Genomic DNA, 19,185 nt, shown 5'->3' on the forward strand with positions numbered 1-19,185 from the left:
CGATTACACATTGTACCATCCAACGGGTTTCCCATGCATGTTTTAACTGTGGGAAGATTCCCTTAAACCTGGAGAGTTGGGGCCACTAGAATGGGTAGTACACAGTATTGCTCTAAGTGGTGTTCTTTTGCTCACACAACCTCAGCAATCTTGTCAGCCCCAAGTGTCCAGTCTTATGTCTCCTCCAGCTGTGGGTGTAAAGGTGGTCAATCCAGGTTGTATCACAGGACCTGAAAGTAATTTTTAAGACTTTCTCTCTGTTTTGCAGTTTTTGCATTTTGCTTTTGAAATTTATTTTTACAAGGATGTTTAGCTAAATTTCAGTGCTGTGCATTCCGTTATACACAGGCATGATTCCTTTATGGAGACATGAGAATACATATGTTTTAGAATTATTACAAGTCAGATATATTCTTCTGCAATGAATAGGGGTTGTTGAGTCCAGTTCATTGTGCCGGGAGTTGGTGCTGTCTATTACATACTTGGTTTATGGAACGGTATCTGTGCTAATTTAGGACACTGGATTTATGCATCACCCCACCTCTCCTTCCCCCTTAAGCAGGCATAAGAGTTTTTTCTAAATGTGAGACCCTGTTCTCTTTCCTAACTCAGTTCATGTGTAGCCATGTTTACAGGACCTTCATAAGTGATATCTTATGATAAGTTTCTATTTCTCTGTGACTTATTTCACTTAGAATCATCGTTCCTGAATCCACTCCTTTTGCTGCTATTGGCCTTATGACATTGATTTCATGGCTGAGGGATATTCCATCGTACGTAATAACACAATTTCTTCAACCATTTTAGTCTTTCCTGGGATATTTCATGTGTACCCAAGTTGAGGTTCTTGTAAGCAGTGCAGCCCTCAATTTTGGGGTGGCTCTGTCTTATTGATTTTCAGTTTTCCCAAGGTGTATTCCCTAGACTGGATGTGCACTTGGCTCTGTAGATCTGTTGTTTACTTGTTTTAGGGAAGACAATGCGCTCCTCCAGAGAGGTATTTGGCAATTTATATCCCGCCCATCAGGATAACTAGGCTCCCTGTTCTCTAGGGCCTGTCATGCCTTTCTGGTTTTTACACATTTTGCGGATGTCCCTTTTGACCGGTGGGAAGTGTTACTACTTTGTAGTGAAGATTTGCATTGCCCGCTTGCTTGCTTTGCCAAAAAGAGCGTATGCGTTTTCTCCTGAATATATTCAGAAGAAAAAGCATACGCCCTTTTGGCCAAGTGCATCACTGTCGAAGTTGTGCCCCTCTTCCTGTGCTTTACAGGCGATTCCAATGTACCTCGTGAAATCTGTTTCCTGCTCTTCAGGCTTGCTTTCAAGTCCGCCTCATTGCCTTCCATAAACAGATTTTTGTACTATAGTTTTCCTTTATTACTCTGCCAGATTGTGAATTGCTGTGCCCCAGACCTCCATTTTTCTACTAGTTTTTTTGAGCTGACCACAAGTCCAAAATTTTGTTTCAGGACCTATACTGGTTCCCCGCGAGTGGCTGAGCCTATGGTTAATTCTTTTTCCTGACGGGAAATTGGAGTGACTTGTGCCCGTCCAAATGCCTAACACCTACTCTCTCATTGGTTCTCCCTCTTCCCTTTCATCCTCTGCAAAATTGGCAACCTGTGCGAACCAGGAGGTTAAAGGGGCTGTCTCTCCAAGTTGGGAGATTGGTCGTAAAGCATTTGGAAAGTCAAAGCGGAGCACCAAGAGAGGGACTATTAGTTGAGTTTTAGAAAACTTTCGTATTCACAGTGTGTCCATTCTCTAGGTTTCCCGTACATGTTATAGCTGTAGTAATATTCCCTTCAACCTGGAGAGTTGGGACCCATGGAATGGGTGCAACACATTATTGCTTTAAAGGGTCTGCATTTGGTCACCCAATCTCATCAATCCTCTCAGTCCCAAGTGTCCAGCCTTATGCCAAATCCAGCTTTCGTTGTAGATAGGGTCATTCCAGGTTTCATCAGAGAGCCTGAAGGAATTATAAAGAATTTCCTTGTTTTTTTGTTTTGTTTTTGAAATTCCTTTTTATACTGGGTTTGAGCTGATTCTCACTGCTATGTTTATGGCAGTCTAGACACACATGATTCACTTATGGACACATATCAATACATACGTTTTAAGGTTCTTACTAGACAGATATATTTCTGTGCGGGAAGTATGGGGTTTTGAGTCCCTTTCACTGAGGAAGTTGTAAGTCTTGTCTATTACGTATATTTTTTTCGAACGGTACCTGTACTAATATCAATCTCTGGTTTTGTGCATCACCCCACCTCTCCTTCCCCCTTAAGCAGGCATAAGAGTGTTTTCTCAATGTGAGAGTCTGTTCTCTTTCCTAACTCACTTCATGTGTAGCCATGTTTACAGGACCTTCATAAGTGATATCTTATGATAAGTTTCTTTTTCTCTGTGACATATTTCACTTAGAATCATCGTACCTGAATACACTCATTTTGCTGCTACTGGCCTTATGACATTGATTTCATGGCTGAGAGATATTCCATCATACGTAAATACCACAATTTCTTGAACCATTTTAGTCTTTCCTGGGATATTTCATGTGTACCCAAGTTGAGGTTCTTGTAAGCAGTGCAGCCCTAAATTTTGGGGTGGCTCTGTCTTATTGACTTTCAGTTTTCCCAAGGTATATTCCCTTGACTGGAAGTGCCCTTGGGTCTGTAGCTCTGTTGTTTACTTGTTTTAGGGAACACAATGCACTCCTCCAGAGAGGCAGTTGGCAATTTACATTCCGCCCATCACCATAACTAGGCTCCCTCTTCTCCAGGGCCTGTCTTGCCTTTCTGGTTTTTACATATTTTGCGGATGTCCCTTTTCTCTGGTGGGAAGTGATACTGCTTTGTAGTGCAGATTTGCATTGCCCGCTTGCTTGCTTGGCCAAACAGGGCGTATGCGTTATCTCCTGAATATATTCAGGAGAAAACGCATACGTCCTGTTTGGCCAAGTGCATCATTGTCGAAGTTGTGCCCCTCTTCCTGCGCTTTAAAGGCGATTCCAATGTACCTCTTGAAATCTGTTTCCTGCTATTCTGGCTCGCTTTCAAGTGTGCCTCGTTGCCTTCCCTGAACAGATTTTTTGGATGATAGTTTTCCTTTATTACTCTGCCCGTTTGTGAATTGCTGTGCCCCTGAGCTCCATTTCTCAACTCGTTTTTTGTGAGCTGACCGCAAGTCCAAAATTTTGGTTCAGGACCTATACTGTTTCCCGGCGGGTGGCTGAGACTTTGATTAATTCTTCTTCCTGCTGGGAAATTAGAGTGACATCTGCCCGTCCAAATGTCTCTCAGCTACTCTCTCATTGGTTCTCCATATTTCCTTTCATCCTCTGAAAATTGGCAACATGTGAGGACCAGGAGGTTAAAGGGGCTGTCTCTCCAAGTTGGGAGATTGATAGTAAAGCACTTGGAAATTCAAACCGGAGCACCAGGAGAGGGACTATTAGTTGAGTTGTAAAAACCTTTTGTATTCACAGTGTGTCCATTCTCTAGGTTTCCCATACATGTTATACCTGTAGTAGTATTCCCTTCAACCTGGAGAGTTGGCACCATTGGAATGTGTGCCACGCATTATTGCTTTAAATGGTCTGCATTTGCTCACCGAATCTCACCAATCCTCTCAGTCCCAAGTGTCCAGACTTATGCCACATCCAGCTGTCATTGTAGATAGCGTCATTATAGATTTCATCAGAGCCCCTGAAGGAATTGTATAGAATTTCCTATTTTTTTTGTTTTGTTTTTGAAATTCCTTTTTATAGTGGGTTTGAGCTGATTCTCACTGCCATGTTTCTGCCAGTCTAGACACACTTGATTCCCTGATGGAGACATATCAATACATAAGTTTTAAGATTCTTACTAGTCAGATATATTCCTCTGCGGGAAATATGGGGTTTTGCGTACTTATCACTGAGGAAGGTGTAGGGATTGACTCTTCCGTAGTTGGTTTTTGGAACGGTACCTGTACTAATATGAAACTCTGGTTTTATGCATCACGCCACCTCTCCTTCCCCCTTAAGCAGGCATAAGAGTGTTTTCTAAATGTGAGACTCTGTTGTCTTTCCTAACTCAGTTCATGTGTAGCCATGTTTACAGGACCTTCATAAGTGATATCTTATGATAAGTTTCTTTTTCTCTGTGACTCATTTCACTTAGAATCATCGTACCTGAATCCACTCATTTTGCTGCTACTGGCCTTATGACTTTGATTTCATGGCTGATGGATATTCCATCGTACGTAAGTACCACAATTTCTTGAACCATTTTTGTCTTTCCTGGGATATTTCAGGTGTACCCAAGTTGAGGTTCTTGTAAGCAGTGCAGCCCTAAATTTTGAGGTGGCTCTGTCTTATTGATTTTCAGTTTTCCAAAGGTATATTCCCTACACTGGAAGTGCCCGTGTCTCTGTAGCTCTGTTGTTTACTTGTTTTAGGGAACAGAATGCACTCCTCCAGAGAGGCAGTTGGGAATTTACATTCCGCCCATCAGCATAATTAGGCTCCCTCTTCTCCAGGGCCTGTCTTGCCTTTCTGGTTTTTACATATTTTGCGGATGTCCCTTTTGTCTGGTGGGAAGTGATACTGCTTTGTAGTGCAGATTTGCATTGCCCGCTTGCTTGCTTGGCCAAAAAGGGCTTATGCGTTTTCTCCTGTATATATTCAGGAGAAAACGCATATGCCCTGTTTGGCCAAGTGCATCATTGTCGAAGTTTTGCCCCTCTTCCTGTGCTTTAAAGGCGATTCCAATGTGCCTCTTGAAATCTGTTTCCTGCTATTCTGGCTCGCTTTCAAGTCTGCCCTGTTGCCTTCCCTCAACAGATTTTTGGACGATAGTTTTCCTTTATTACTCTGCCCGTTTGTGAATTGCTGTGCCCCTGAGCTCCATTTCTCAACTCGTTTTTTGTGAGCTGACCGCAAGTCCAAAATTGTGGTTCAGGACCTATACTGGTTCCCGGCGGGTGGCTGAGACTTTGATTAATTCTTCTTCCTGCTGGGAAATTAGAGTGACATGTGCCCGTCCAAATGTCTCTCAGCTACTCTCTAATTGGTTCTCCATATTTCCTTTCATCCTCTGCCAATTGGCAACATGTGAGAACCAGGAGGTTAAAGGGGCTGTCTCTCCAAGTTGGGAGATTGATAGTAAAGCACTTGGAAATTCAAACCAGAGCACCAGGAGAGGGACTATTAGTTGAGTTGTAAAATCCTTTTGTATTCACAGTGTGTCCATTCTCTAGGTTTCCCATACATGTTATACCTTTAGTAGTATTCCCTTCCACCTGGAGAGTTTGGACCCTTGGAATGTGTGCCATGCATTATTGCTTTAAATGGTCTGCATTTGCTCACCGAATCTCACCAATCCTCTCAGTCCCAAGTGTCCAGCCTTATGCCACATCCAGCTGTCGTTGTAGATAAGGGCATTCCGAGTTTAATGAGAGACCCTGAAGGAATTGTAAAGGATTTCCCTGATTTTTTGTTTTGTTTGTGAAATTCCTTTTTAGAATGGGTTTGAGCTGATTCTCACTGCCATGTTTATGCGAGTCTAGGCAAACTTGATTCCCTTACAGAGACATATCAATACATAGGTTTTAAGATTTATACTAGTCAGATATTTTCCTCTGTGGGAAGTATGGGGTTTTGAGTCCCTACCCCTTAGGAAGTTGTAGGTCTTTTCTACTCCGTAGTTGGTTTTTGGAACGGTACATGTACTAATATCAAACTCTGGTTTTATGCATCACCCCACCTCTCCTTCCCCCTTAAGCAGGCATAAGAGTTTTTTCTCAATGTGAGAGTCTGTTCTCTTTCTTAACTCACTTCATGTGTAGCCATGAACAGGACCTTCATAAGTGATATCTTATGATAAGTTTCTTTTTCTCTTTGACTCATTTCACTTAGAATCATCGTACCTGAATCCACTCATTTTGCTGCTACTGGCCTTATGACATTGATTTCATGGCTGAGGGATATTCCATCATACGTAACTACCACAATTTCTTGAACCATTTTAGTCTTTCCTGGGGTATTTCAGGTGTACCCAAGTTGAGGATCTTGTAAGCAGTGCAGCCCTAAATTTTGGGGTGGCTCTGTCTTATTGAGTTTCAGTTTGCCCAAGGTATATTCCCTAGACTGGAAGTGCCCTTGGCTCTGTAGCTCTGTTGTTTACTTGTTTTAGGGAACACAATGCACTCCTCCAGAGAGGCAGTTGGCAATTTACATTCCGCCCATTAGCATAACTAGGCTCCCTCTTCTCCAGCGCCTGTCTTGCCTTTCTGGTTTTTACATATTTTGCAGATGTCCCTTTTGTCTGGTGGGAAGTGATACTGATTTGTAGTGCAGATTTGCATTGCCCGCTTGCTTGCCTGGCCAAAAAGGGCTTATGCGTTTTCTCCTGAATATATTCAGGAGAAAACGCATACGTCCTGTTTGGCCAAGTGCATCATTGTCGAAGTTGTGCCCCTCTTCCTGCGCTTTAAAGGCGTTTCCAATGTACCTCTTAAAATATGTTTCCTGTTATTCTGGCTCGCTTTCAAGTCCGCCTCGTTGCCTTTCCTGAACAGATTTTTGGATGATAGTTTTCCTTTATTAATCTGCCCGTTTGTGAATTGCTGTGCCCCTGAGCTCCATTTTTCAACTCGTTTTTTGTGAGCTGACCGCAAGTCCAAAATTTTGGTTCAGGACCTATACTGGTTCCCGGCGGATGGCTGAGACTTTGAATAATTCTTATTCCTGCCGGGAAATTAGAGTGACATGTGCCCGTCCAAATGTCTAACAGCTACTCTCTCATTGTTTCTCCATCTTACCTTTCATCCTCTGCCAATTGGCAACATGTGAGAACCAGGAGGATGAAGTGGCTGTCTCTCCAACTTGGGAGATTGATAGTAAAGCAGTTGGAAATTCAAACCGGAGCACCAGGAGAGGGACTATTAGTTGAATTTTAAAAACCTTTTGTATTCACAGTGTGTCCATTCTCTAGGTTTCCTGTACATGTTATAGCTGTAGTAGTATTCCCTTCAACCTGGAGAGTTGGGACAATTGGAATGTGTGCCACGCATTATTGCTTTAAATGGTCTGCATTTGCTCACCGAATCTCACCAATCCTCTCAGTCCCAAGTGTCCAGACTTATGCCACATCCAGCTGTCATTGTAGATAGGGTCATTATAGATTTCATCAGAGCACCTACAGGAATTGTAAAGAATTTTCCTATATTTTTGTTTTGTTTTTTAAATTCCTTTTTATAGTGGGTTTGAGCAGATTCTCACTGCCATGTTTCTGCTAGTCTAGACACACTTGATTCCCTGATGGAGACATATCAATACATAGGTTTTAAGATTCTTACTAGTCAAATATATTCCTCTGCAGGAAATATGGTGTTTTGCGTCCTTTTCACTGAGGAAGGTTTGGGGATTGACTCTTCCGTAGTTGGTTTTTGGAACGGTACCTGTACTAATATCAAACTCTGGTTTTATGCATCACCCCACCTCTCCTTCCCCCTTAAGCAGACATAAGAGTATTTTCTAAATGTGAGACTCTGTTCTCTTTCCTAACTCAGTTCATGTGTAGCCATGTTTACAGGACCTTCATAAGTGATATCTTATGATAAGTTTCTTTTTCTCTGTGACTTATTTCACTTAGAATCATCGTACCTGAATCCAATCATTTTGCTGCTACTGGCCTTATGACTTTGATTTCATGGCTGAGGGATATTCCATTGTATGTAAGTACCACAATTTCTTGAACCATTTTTGTCTTTCCTGGGATATTTCAGGTGTACGCAAGTTGAGGTTCTTGTAAGCAGTGCAGCCCTAAATTTTGAGGTCATTCTGTCTTATTGATTTTCAGTTTTCCATAGGTATATTCCCTAGACTGGAAGTGCCCGTGTCTGTACCTCTGTTGTTCCCTTTTTTAGGGAACACAATGCACTCCTCCAGAGAGGCAGTTGGCAATTTACATTCCGCCCATCAGCATAACTAGGCTCCCTCTTCTCCAGGGCCTGTCTTGCCTTTCTGGTTTTTACATATTTTGCGGATGTCCCTTTTGTCTGTTGGGAAGTGATACTCCTTTGTAGTGCAGATTTGCATTGCCCGCTTGCTTGCTTGGCCAAACAGGGCGTATGCGTTTTCTCCTGAATATACTCAGGAGAAAACGCATACGCCCTGTTTGGCCAAGTGCATCATTGTCGAAGTTGTGCCCCTCTTCCTGTGCTTTAAAGGCGATTCCAATATACCTCTTGAAATCTGTTTCCTGCTATTCTGGCTCGCATTCAAGTCTGCCTCGTTGCCTTACCTCAACAGATTTTTGGACGATAATTTTCTTTTATTACTCGCCCGTTTGTGAATTGCTGTACCCCTGAGCTCCATTTTTCAACTCGTTTTTTGTGAGCTGACCGCAAGACCAAAATTGTGGTTCAGGACCTCTACTGGTTCCCGGCGGGTTGCTGAGACTTGGGTTAATTCTTCTTCCTGTCGGGAAATTAGAGTGACATATGCCGTCCAAATGTCTCTCAGCTACTCTCTCATTGGTTCTCCATCATACCTTTCATCATCTGCCAATTGGCAACATGTGAGAACCAGGAGGTTAAAGGGGCTGTCTCTCCAAGTTGGGAGATTGATAGTAAAGCAGTTGGAAATTCAAACCGGAGCACCAGGAGAGGGACTATTAGTTGAATTTTAAAAACCTTTTGTATTCACAGTGTGTCCATTCTCTAGGTTTCCCATACATGTTATAGCTGTAGTAATATTCCCTTCAACCTGGAGAGTTGGGACCCTTGGAATGTTTCCCACGCATTATTGCTTTAAATGGTCTGCATTTGCTCACCGAATCTCACCAATCCTCTCAGTCCCAAGTGTCCTGCCTTATGCCACATCCAGCTGTCATTGTAGATAGGGTGATTCCAGGTTTCATCAGAGCCCCTGAAGGAATTGTAAAGAATTTCCCTGTTTGAGCTGATTATCACTGCCATGATTCTGCTAGTGTAGACACACTTGATTCCCTGATGGAGACATATCAATACATAGGTTTTAAGATTCTTACTAGTCAGATATATTCCTCTGTGGGAAATATGGGGTTTTGAGACCCTTTCACTGAGGAAGATGTAGGGCTTGTCTCTTCCGTAGTTCGTTTTTGGAACGGTACCTGTACTAATATCAAACTCTGGTTTTATGCATCACCCCACCTCTCCTTCCCCCTTAAGCAGGCATAAGAGTATTTTCTAAATGTGAGACTCTGTTCTCTTTCCTAAATCAGTTCATGTGTAGCCATGTTTACAGGACCTTCATAAGTGATATCTTATGATAAGTTTCTATTTCTCTGTGACTTATTTCAATTAGAATCATCGTAAATGAATCCACTCCTTTTGCTGCTACTGGCATTATGACATTGATTTTATGGCTGAGGGATATTCCATCGTATGTAATAACACAATTTCTTCAACCATTTTTGTCTTTCCAGGGATATTTTAGGTGTACCCAAGTTGAGATTCTTGTAAGCAGTGCAGCCCTAAATTTGGGGTGGCTCTGTCTTATTGATTTTCAGTTTTCCCAATGTATATTCCCTAGACTGGATGTGCACTTTGCTCTGTAGATCTGTTGGTTACTTGTTTTAGGTAACACAATGCACTCCTCCAGAGAGGCAGTTGGCAATTTACATCCCGCCCATCAGCATACCTATGCTCCCAGTTCTAAAGGCCCTGTGTTGCCTTTCTAGGTTTTACAAATTTTGTGGATGTCTCTTTTTCTGGTGGGAAGTGATACTGCTTTGTAGTGCAGATTTGCATTGCCCGCTTGCTTGCTCGGCCAAAAAGGGGGTATGCGTTTTCTTCTGAATATATTCAGGAGAAAACGCATAACCCCTTTTTAACCCATTGCATCATTGTCGAAGTTGTGCCCCTCTTCCTGTGCTTTAAAGGCAATTCCAATGTACCTCTTGAAATCTGATTCATGCTATTCTGGTTCCCTTTCAAGTCCACCCCGTTGCCTTCCCTCAACCGATTTTTGGATGATTGTTGTCCGTTGTTACTCTGCCAGTTTGTGAATTGCTGTGCCCCTGAGCTCCATTTTTCAACTCGTTTTTGTGAGCTGACCGCAAGTCCAAAATTTTGGTTCAGGACCTATACTGGTTCCCGGCGGGTGGCTGAGACTTGGGTTAATTCTTCTTCCTGACGGGAAATTAGAGTGACATGTGCCCGTCCAAATGCCTAACAGCTACTCTCTCATTGATTCTCCCTCTTCCCTTTCATCCTCTGCCAAATTGGCAACCTGTGCGAACCAGGAGGTTAAAGGGGATGTCTCTCCATGTTGGGAGATTGATAGTAAAGCAGTTGGAAAATCAAACTGGAGCACAAGGAGAGGGATTATTAGTTGAGATTTAGAAACATTTCGTATTCACAATGTGTCCATTCTCTAGGTTTCCTGTACATGTTATAACTGTAGTAGTATTCCCTTCAACATGGAGAGTTGGGACCCGTGGAATGTGTGCCACGCATTATTGCTTTAAATGGTCTGCATTTGCTCACCGAATCTCACCAATCCTCTCAGTTCCAAGTGTCCAGCCTTATGCCACATCCAGCTTTCGTTGTACATAGGGTCATTCCAGGTTTCATCAGAGACCCTGAAGGAATTGTAAAGGAGTTCCCTGATTTTTTGTTTTGTTTGTGAAATTCCTTTTTAGAATGGGTTTGAGCTGAGTCTCACTGCCATGTTTATGCGAGTCTAAACACACTTGATTCCCTTACGGAGACATATCAATACATAGGTTTTAAGATTTTTACTAGTCAGATTTTTTCCTTTGCAGGAAATATGGGGTTTTGAGTCCCTTTCACTTAGGAAGTTTTAGGTCTTTTCTACTCCGTTGTTGGTTTTTGGAACGGTACATGTACTAATATCAAACTCTGGTTTTATGCATCACCCCACCTCTCCTTCCCCCTTAAGCAGGCATAAGAGTTTTTTTCTCAATGTGAGAGTCTGTTGGCTTTCCTAACTCACTTCATGTGTAGCCATGTTTACAGGACCTTCATAAGTGATATCTTATGATAAGTTTCTTTTTATCTGTGACTTATTTCACTTAGAATCATCGTACCTGAATCCACTCCTTTTGCTGCTACTGGCCTCATGATATTGATTTCATGGCTGAGGGATATTCCATCATACGTAAATACCACAATTTCTTGAACCATTTTTGTCTTTCCTGGGATATTTCAGGTGTACCCAAGTTGAGGTTCTTGTAAGCAGTGCAGCTCTAAATGGTGGGGTGACTCTGTCTTATTGATTTTCAGTTTTCCAAGGTATATTCCTTAGACTGGAATTGCCCTTGGCTCTGTAGCTCTGTTGTTTACTTGTTGTAGGGAACACAATGCACTCCTCCAGAGAGGCAGTTGGCAATTTACATCCTGCCCATCAGCATAACTGGGCTCCCTCTTCTCCAGGGCCTGTCTTGCCTTTCTGGTGTTTACACATTTTGTGGATGTCCCTTTTGACCAGTGGGAAGTGATACTTCTTTGTAGTGCAGATTTGCATTGCCCGCTTCCTTGCTTGGCCAAAAAGGACGTATGCGTTTCTCCTGAATATATTCAGGAGAAAACGCATACGTCCTTTTTGGCCAAGTGCATCATTGTCGAAGTTGTGCCCCTGTTCCTGTGCTTTGAAGGCAATTCCAATGTACCTCTTGAAATCTGATTCCTGCTATTCTGGCTCTCTTTCAAGTCTGCCCCTTTGCCTTCTCTCAACAGATTTTTGGAAGATTGTTGTCCTTTATTACTCTGCCATTTTGTGAATTGCTGTGCCCTGAGCTCCATTATTCAACTCGTTTTTGTGAGCTGACGTCAAGTCCAAAATTTCGTTTCAGGACCTATATTGGTTCCCGGTGGGTGGCTGAGACTTTGGTTAATTCTTCTTCCTGCCGGTAAATTAGAGTGACATGTGCCCGTCCAAATGCCTAACAGCTAATCTCTCATTGGTTCTCCCTCTTCCCTTTCATCCTCTGCCAATTTGGCAACCTGTGCGAACCAGGAGTTTAAAGGGGCTGTCTCTCCAAGTTGGGAGATTGATAGTAAAGCAGTTGGAAACTCAAACCCGAGCACCAGGATAGGGACTATTTGTTGAGTTTTTGAATCCTTTCGTATTCACAGTGTGTGCATTCTCTACGTTTCCCATACATGTTATAACTGTAGTGATATTCCCTTTTACCTGGTGAGTTGGGACCCATGAAATTGTTGGCATGCATTATTGCTTTAAACGGTCTGCATTTTCTCGTTCAATCTCACCAATCCTCTCAGTCAAAAGTGTCCAGACTTATGTCTCATCCAGCTGTCATTGTAGATAGGGTCATTCCAGGTTTCATCAGAGCCCCTAAATGAATGGTATAGAATTTCCCTGTTTTTTTGTTTTGTTTTTGAAAATCATTTATATAATGAGGTTGAGCTGATTTTCACTGATGTGTTTATGCCGGTCTAGACACATTTGATTCCCTTACGGATACATATCAATACATAGGTATTAAGATTCTTACTAGTCAGATATATTCCTCTGCGGGAATAGGGCTGTTGATTCCCGTTCACTGAGGAAGGAGTAGCTCTTGTCTATTCTGTATTTGGATTATGCAACGGTACCTGTGCTAATATCAAACTCTGGTTTTGTGCATCTCCCCACTTCTCCTTTCCCCTTAAGCAGGCATAAGTATGATTTCTAAATGTGAGACTCTGTTCTCTTTCCTAATTCAGTTCATGTGTAGCCATGTTTACATTTCCTTCATAAGTGATATCTTATGTCAGAATGCTCCATGGCTCTTGTCATCATAATGCTCCATGATGCTCGTCCTCACAATTATCCATGGCCATCTCATCACAATGCTCCACCGTCTTGCCATCACATTGCTCCATGTCCTGGTCATCACAATGCTCCATGTCACTTGTCATCACAATTCTCCACCTCTGTGTCATCACAATGCTCCCTGACAATTCTCATCACTAAGTTACATGCTCTTGTCATCAGAATTCTCCATGCAATTGTCATTGCAATGCTCCCTGACCCATGTCATAGCAAGATCCATTTGCTTGTCATCACAATGCTTCATGACATTGTTATAAAAATTTTCAATGTCCCTTGTCATGACAGTGCTCCATGCCAATGTCATCACAATGCTCCATGACACTTGTCATCACAATGCTCCAGGCCCTTGTCATCACAATGCTCCAAGCCCTTGTCATCACAATGCTCCATGACCTCTGTCATCACAATGTTCCCTGACAACTGTCATCACAATCCTCCATGCCCCTTGTCAGTACAGTGCTCCATGATGCTCGTCATCACAATTACCCAAGGTCTTCTCATCACAATGCTTCAGGGTTTTACCATCACAATGCTCCATGCCCTGGTCATCTCAATGCTCCGTGACCCTTGTCATCACAATTCTCCACATCCTTGTCATCACAATGCTCCTTGACACTTCTCCTCACAATGTGATATGCTCTTGTCATCACAATTCTGCATGCACTTGTCATCACAATGCTCCAGGACCCCTTTCATAGCAAGCTCCATGCACTTGTCATCACAATGTTTCAAGACCTGGTCATTAAAATTCTCTATGGCCCTTGTCATCACAATGATCCATGATCTTGTCATCACAATGCTCCTTTACCTTTGTCAACACAATCCTCCATGACACTTGGCATCACAATGCTCCATGTCATTGGCATCACAATGGAACATGAAATATGTCATCACAATGCTCCCTGACACCTGTCTTAACAATAATCCATGATGTTTTCATCACAATGCTCCATGCCATTGTCATCACAATGCTCCATGCCATTGTCATCACAATGCTCCAAGTCCTTGTCATCACAATGCTCCATGCCCTTGTCATCACAATGATCCATGACCTCTGTCATCACAATGTTCCCTGACACCTGTCATCACAGTGCTCCATGCCACTTGTCAGTACAGTGCTCCATGATGCTCGTCATCACAATTACCCAAGGTCTTCTCATCACAATGCTTCAGGGCTTTACCATCAAAATGCTCCATGCCCCTGTCATCACAATGCTCCATGCCCTTGACATACCAATGCTCCATGACCGCTGTCATCACAATGCTCTGTGACTCCATTCATCACAATGCTTCATGATCTTTGTCATCACAATGTTCAATGTCCTCATCATCACAAGGCTCTGTGACCTCTGTCACCACAATGCTCCATGAACTTTGCATCACAATTCTCCATGACCCTTGTCATCACAATGCTCCATGACCCCTGTCATCACAATGCTCCATGCCCCTTGTCATTACAGTGCTCCATGATGCTCGTCATCACAATTATCCATGGTCTTCTCATCACAATGCTCCACGGTCTTGCCATCACAATGCTCCATGTGCCTTGTCATTACAATACTCCACGTCCTTGTCATCACAATGATCCTTAACACTTCTCATAACAATGTTAAATGATCTTGTCTTCACAATTCTCCTTTTACTTGTCATCGCAATGCTCTATGACCACAGTCATAGCAAGCTCCATGTGCTTTTCATCACAATGCTTCACGACGTTTTCATCAAAATTCTCAATGGCCCTTGTCATCACAATGCTCCGTTCCCTTGCCATCAAAATGCTCCATGACCATTGTCATCACAATGTTCCAAGCCCTTGTCATCAAAATGCACCATTACCTTTGTCATCACAATCCTCCATGACACTTTGTATCACAATGTTCCATGCCATTGTCATCACAATGGACAATGATATATGTCATCACAATGCTCCCGGACACCTGTCTTCAGAATACTCCATGACTTGTCATCACAATGTTCCATGCCCTTGTCATCACAATGCTCCATGACCCCTGTCATCACAGTGTTCCGTGACTCCAGTTATCACAATGCTTCATGACCTTTGTCATCACAATGGTGCATGACCTCATCACACAACGCTCTGTGACCTTTGTCACCAAAATGCTGCATGCCATTTTAATCACAATGCTCCAAGCTCACTGTCATCACAATAATCCATGAAACTTGTCAGACCAATTGTCCATGCCCCCGTCACACAAGGCTCTGTGATCTTTGTCACCACAATGCTCCATGAAATTTTAATCACAATGCTCTGTGTCCCTTGTCATCAAAGTGCTCCATGCCTTTGTCAGCACAATGCTCCATGACACTTGTCATCAAAATGCTCCATGCACTTGTCAGCACAATGCTCCATGACACATGTCATCACAATGTGCCATGCTCTTTTCATCACAATGCTCCACATCCTTTTCATCGCTATGCTCCATAAACCTTGTCATCACAATGCTCCATACACTTCTCATCAAAATGCTCTCTCACCAATGATATAACAGTATTCCATCACTAGTCATCACAATACTCCCACACCCCTGTCATCACAATGTTCCATGACCCCTGTCATCAAAATGCTATATGCCCTTATCATCACAATGTTCCATGACACCTGTCATCAAAATGCTCAATGACCCGTTTCATCACAATGCTCCATGCCCCCTGACATCAGAATGTTCAATAATCCCTGTTCAAAAACTGCTCCATGACCCTTTTCATCACAATGCTCCATGACACCTCACATCACAATTTTCCATAACCCCTCTCATCAAAATGTTCCATGAAACTTTTCATCAAATTGCTCCATGACCCTGTCATCACAATGCTCCCTGCACTTCTCATCACAATGCACCACGGCCTTGTCATCAAAATGCTCCATGACATTTTTCATCACAAAGCTCCATGACCATTGGCATCACAGTGCTCCATGCCATTATCATCAAATGCTCCTTGAACCCTCTCATCACATTGCTCCATGCCCTTGTGATCACAAAGCTCCATGACGCTTGTCATCACAATGCTCAATACCCTTCTCATCACAATGCTCCATGCCCTTATCATTACAGTCCTCCATGACCTATGTATCATAGTGTTCCGTGCCCTTGTCATCACAATGCTCCATGCCCACTCTCATCACAATAATCCATGAAATATTTCAGACCAGTGCTCCACGTCCTTATTATCACAATGCTCCATTACCCCTGTCATAATAATGCTCCATGACACTTACCATCACAAGGTTCCATGGCCTTGTCATCACAAGCCTCCATGACCCTTTTCATCACAATGCTCCAAGACCCCTCTAATCACAATGCTCCATTTCTTTGTCATCACAAAGCTCCATGATGCATGTCATCAGAATGCTCCATGGCCTTCTCAACACAATGCTCCATGCCCTTGTCATCACAATGCTCCAACACCCCTGTAATCACAATGCTCCATGCCCCTATTCATCTCAATGCTCCATGAACCCTGTCATCACAATGCACCATGCCCATCATCATAATGCTTCATGCTATTTTCATCACAGTGAAATCAAAATGCTCCATGACCTCTGACATCACAATGCTCCAAACCCTTGTGATCACAATGTTCCATAACACTTGTCATCACAATTCCCCATGACGCTTGTCATTACAATTATCCCTGGCCGTTTCATCACAATGCTCCATGCCCTTGTCATCACAATGCCCCAACACCCCTGTAATCACAATGCTCCATGCCCCTTTTCATCACAATGCTCCATGACCCCTGTCATCACAATGCTCCGTGTCTACAGTCATCACAATGCTTCATGACCTTTCTCATCACAATGGTCCATGCCCTGGTCTTTACAAAGCTCCATGACGCATGTCATCAGAATGCTCCTTGGACATCTCTCACAATGCTCCATGCCCTTGTAATCACAATGCTCCATGCCCCTTCTCATCAGAATGCTCCATTGCCTTCTCATCACAGTGCTCCATGCCCTTGTAATCACATTGCTTCAAAACCCCTGTAATCTCAATGCTCCATGCACCTTTTCATCAAAATGCTCCATGCCCTCGTCATCACAATGCTCCATGACCCTTGTCATCGCAATGTTCCAAGCCCTTGTCATCAAAATGCTCCATTACCTTTGTCATCACAATCCTCCATGACGCTTGGTATCACAATGCTCCATGCCATAGTCATCACAATGGACAATTGCATATGTCATCACAATGCTCCCTGACACCTGTCTTCACAATACTCCATTACCTTGTCATCACAATGTTCCATGCCATTGTCATCACAATGCGCCACGCCCACTGTCATCACAATAATCCATGAAGCTTGTCACACCAGTGTTCCATGCCCCTGTCATCACAATGCTCCATTCCCTTGTCATCACAATGCTCCATGACCCCTGTCATCATAATGGTCCGTGACTCCAGACATCACAATGCTTCATGACCTTTGTCTTCACAGTGGTCCATGTCCTCTTAAAACAAGGATCTGTGATCTTTTACACCACAATGCTCCATGAATATTTCATCACAATGCTCTGTGTCCCTTGTCATGAAAATGCTCCATGCCGTTGTCACCAGAATGCTCCATGCCCTTGTCATTACAATGCTCCATGCCCACTGTCATCACAATAATCCATGAAACTTGTCAGACCAATGTTCCATGCCCCTGTCTTCACATTGCTCCATGCCCTTGTCATCACAATGCTCCATGATCCGTTTCATCACAATGCTCCGTTACTACAGTCATCAGAATGCTTCATGACATATCTCATCACTATGGTCCATGCCCTCGTCACACAAGGCTTTGTGATCTATTTAACCACAATGCTCCATAAATATTTCATCACAATGCTCTGTGTCCCTTGTCATCAAAATGCTCATTGCCTTTGTCAGCACAATGCTCCATGACAGTTGTCATCAAAATGCTCCTTTTGCTTGTCAGCACAATGCTGCATGAAATTTTCATCACAATGCTCTGTGTCCCTTGTCATCACAATTCTCCATGCCCTTTGACAGCACAATGCTCCATGACATTTGTCATCAAAATGCTCCATGCGGATGTTAGCACAATGCTCCATGACACATGTCATCACAATGTGCCATGCTCTTTTCATCACAATGCTCCACATCCTTTTCATCGCTATGCTCCATAAAACTTGTCATCTCAATGCTCCATGCACTTCTCATCAAAATGTTCTCTCACCACATATATCACAATGTTCCATCACTAGTCATCACAATACTCGCTCACCCTTGTCATCACAATGTTCCATGACCACTGTCATCACAGTGCTCCATGCCCTTATCATCACAATGCTCCATGACCACTGACATCACAATTTTCCATAACCCCTGTCACAAAATGCTCCATGACCCATTTCATCACAATGCTTCATGACCCTTGACATCACAATGTTCCATAACCCCTGTCATCAAAATATTCCATGACCCTTTTATTAAAATTGCTCTATGATCCTGTCATCACAATGCTCCCTACCCTTCTCATCACAATGCACCACGCCCTTGTCATCAAAATGCCCCATGACATTTGTCATCACAAAGCTCCATGACCCTTGGCATCTCAATGCTCCATGCCATTGTCATCACAATGCTCAATGAAATCTCTCATCACATTGCTCCATGCCCTTGTCATCACAATGCTCCATTACACCTGTCATAACCATGCTCCATGACCGCTGCCATCACAATGTTCCACGGCCTTGTCCTCACAAGGCTCCATGACCCTTGACATCACAATGCTCCAAGACCTCTGTAATCACAATTCTCCATGCCACTTTTCATCTCAATGCTCCATGAACACTGTCATCACAATGCACCATGCCCATCATCATAATGATTCATGCTATTGTCATCACAATGAAAACAAAATGCTCCATGTCCTCTGTCATCACAATGCTCCAAACCCTTCTGATCACAATGTTCCATAACACTTGTCATCACATGCCCCATGACGCTCGTCATCACAATTATGCAAGGTCTTCTCATCAAAATGCTCCATGACCTTTGTCACCACAATGCTCAATACACTTGGCATCACAATGCTCGCTGACACTTGTCATCAGTATGCTCCTTGAACACTGTCATGACAAGGCTCCATACCATTTTCATCACAGTGATCCATTCCCTTTTCATCACAATGCTCCAAGACACCTGTTATTCACAATGCTCCGTGACTCCAGTCATCACAATGCTTCGTGACATTTGTCATCACAATGGTCCATGACCTCATCACACAAAGCTCTGTGACCTTTGTCACCACAATGCTCCATGAAATTTTTATCACAATGCTCTGTGACCCTTGTCATCACAAACCTCCATGCCTTTGTCAGCACA

The sequence above is a fragment of the Hyperoodon ampullatus genome, assembly GCF_949752795.1.
Source record: "Hyperoodon ampullatus genome assembly, contig: SUPER_X_unloc_1, whole genome shotgun sequence".
In the NCBI taxonomy this organism is placed as follows: domain Eukaryota; kingdom Metazoa; phylum Chordata; class Mammalia; order Artiodactyla; family Ziphiidae; genus Hyperoodon; species Hyperoodon ampullatus.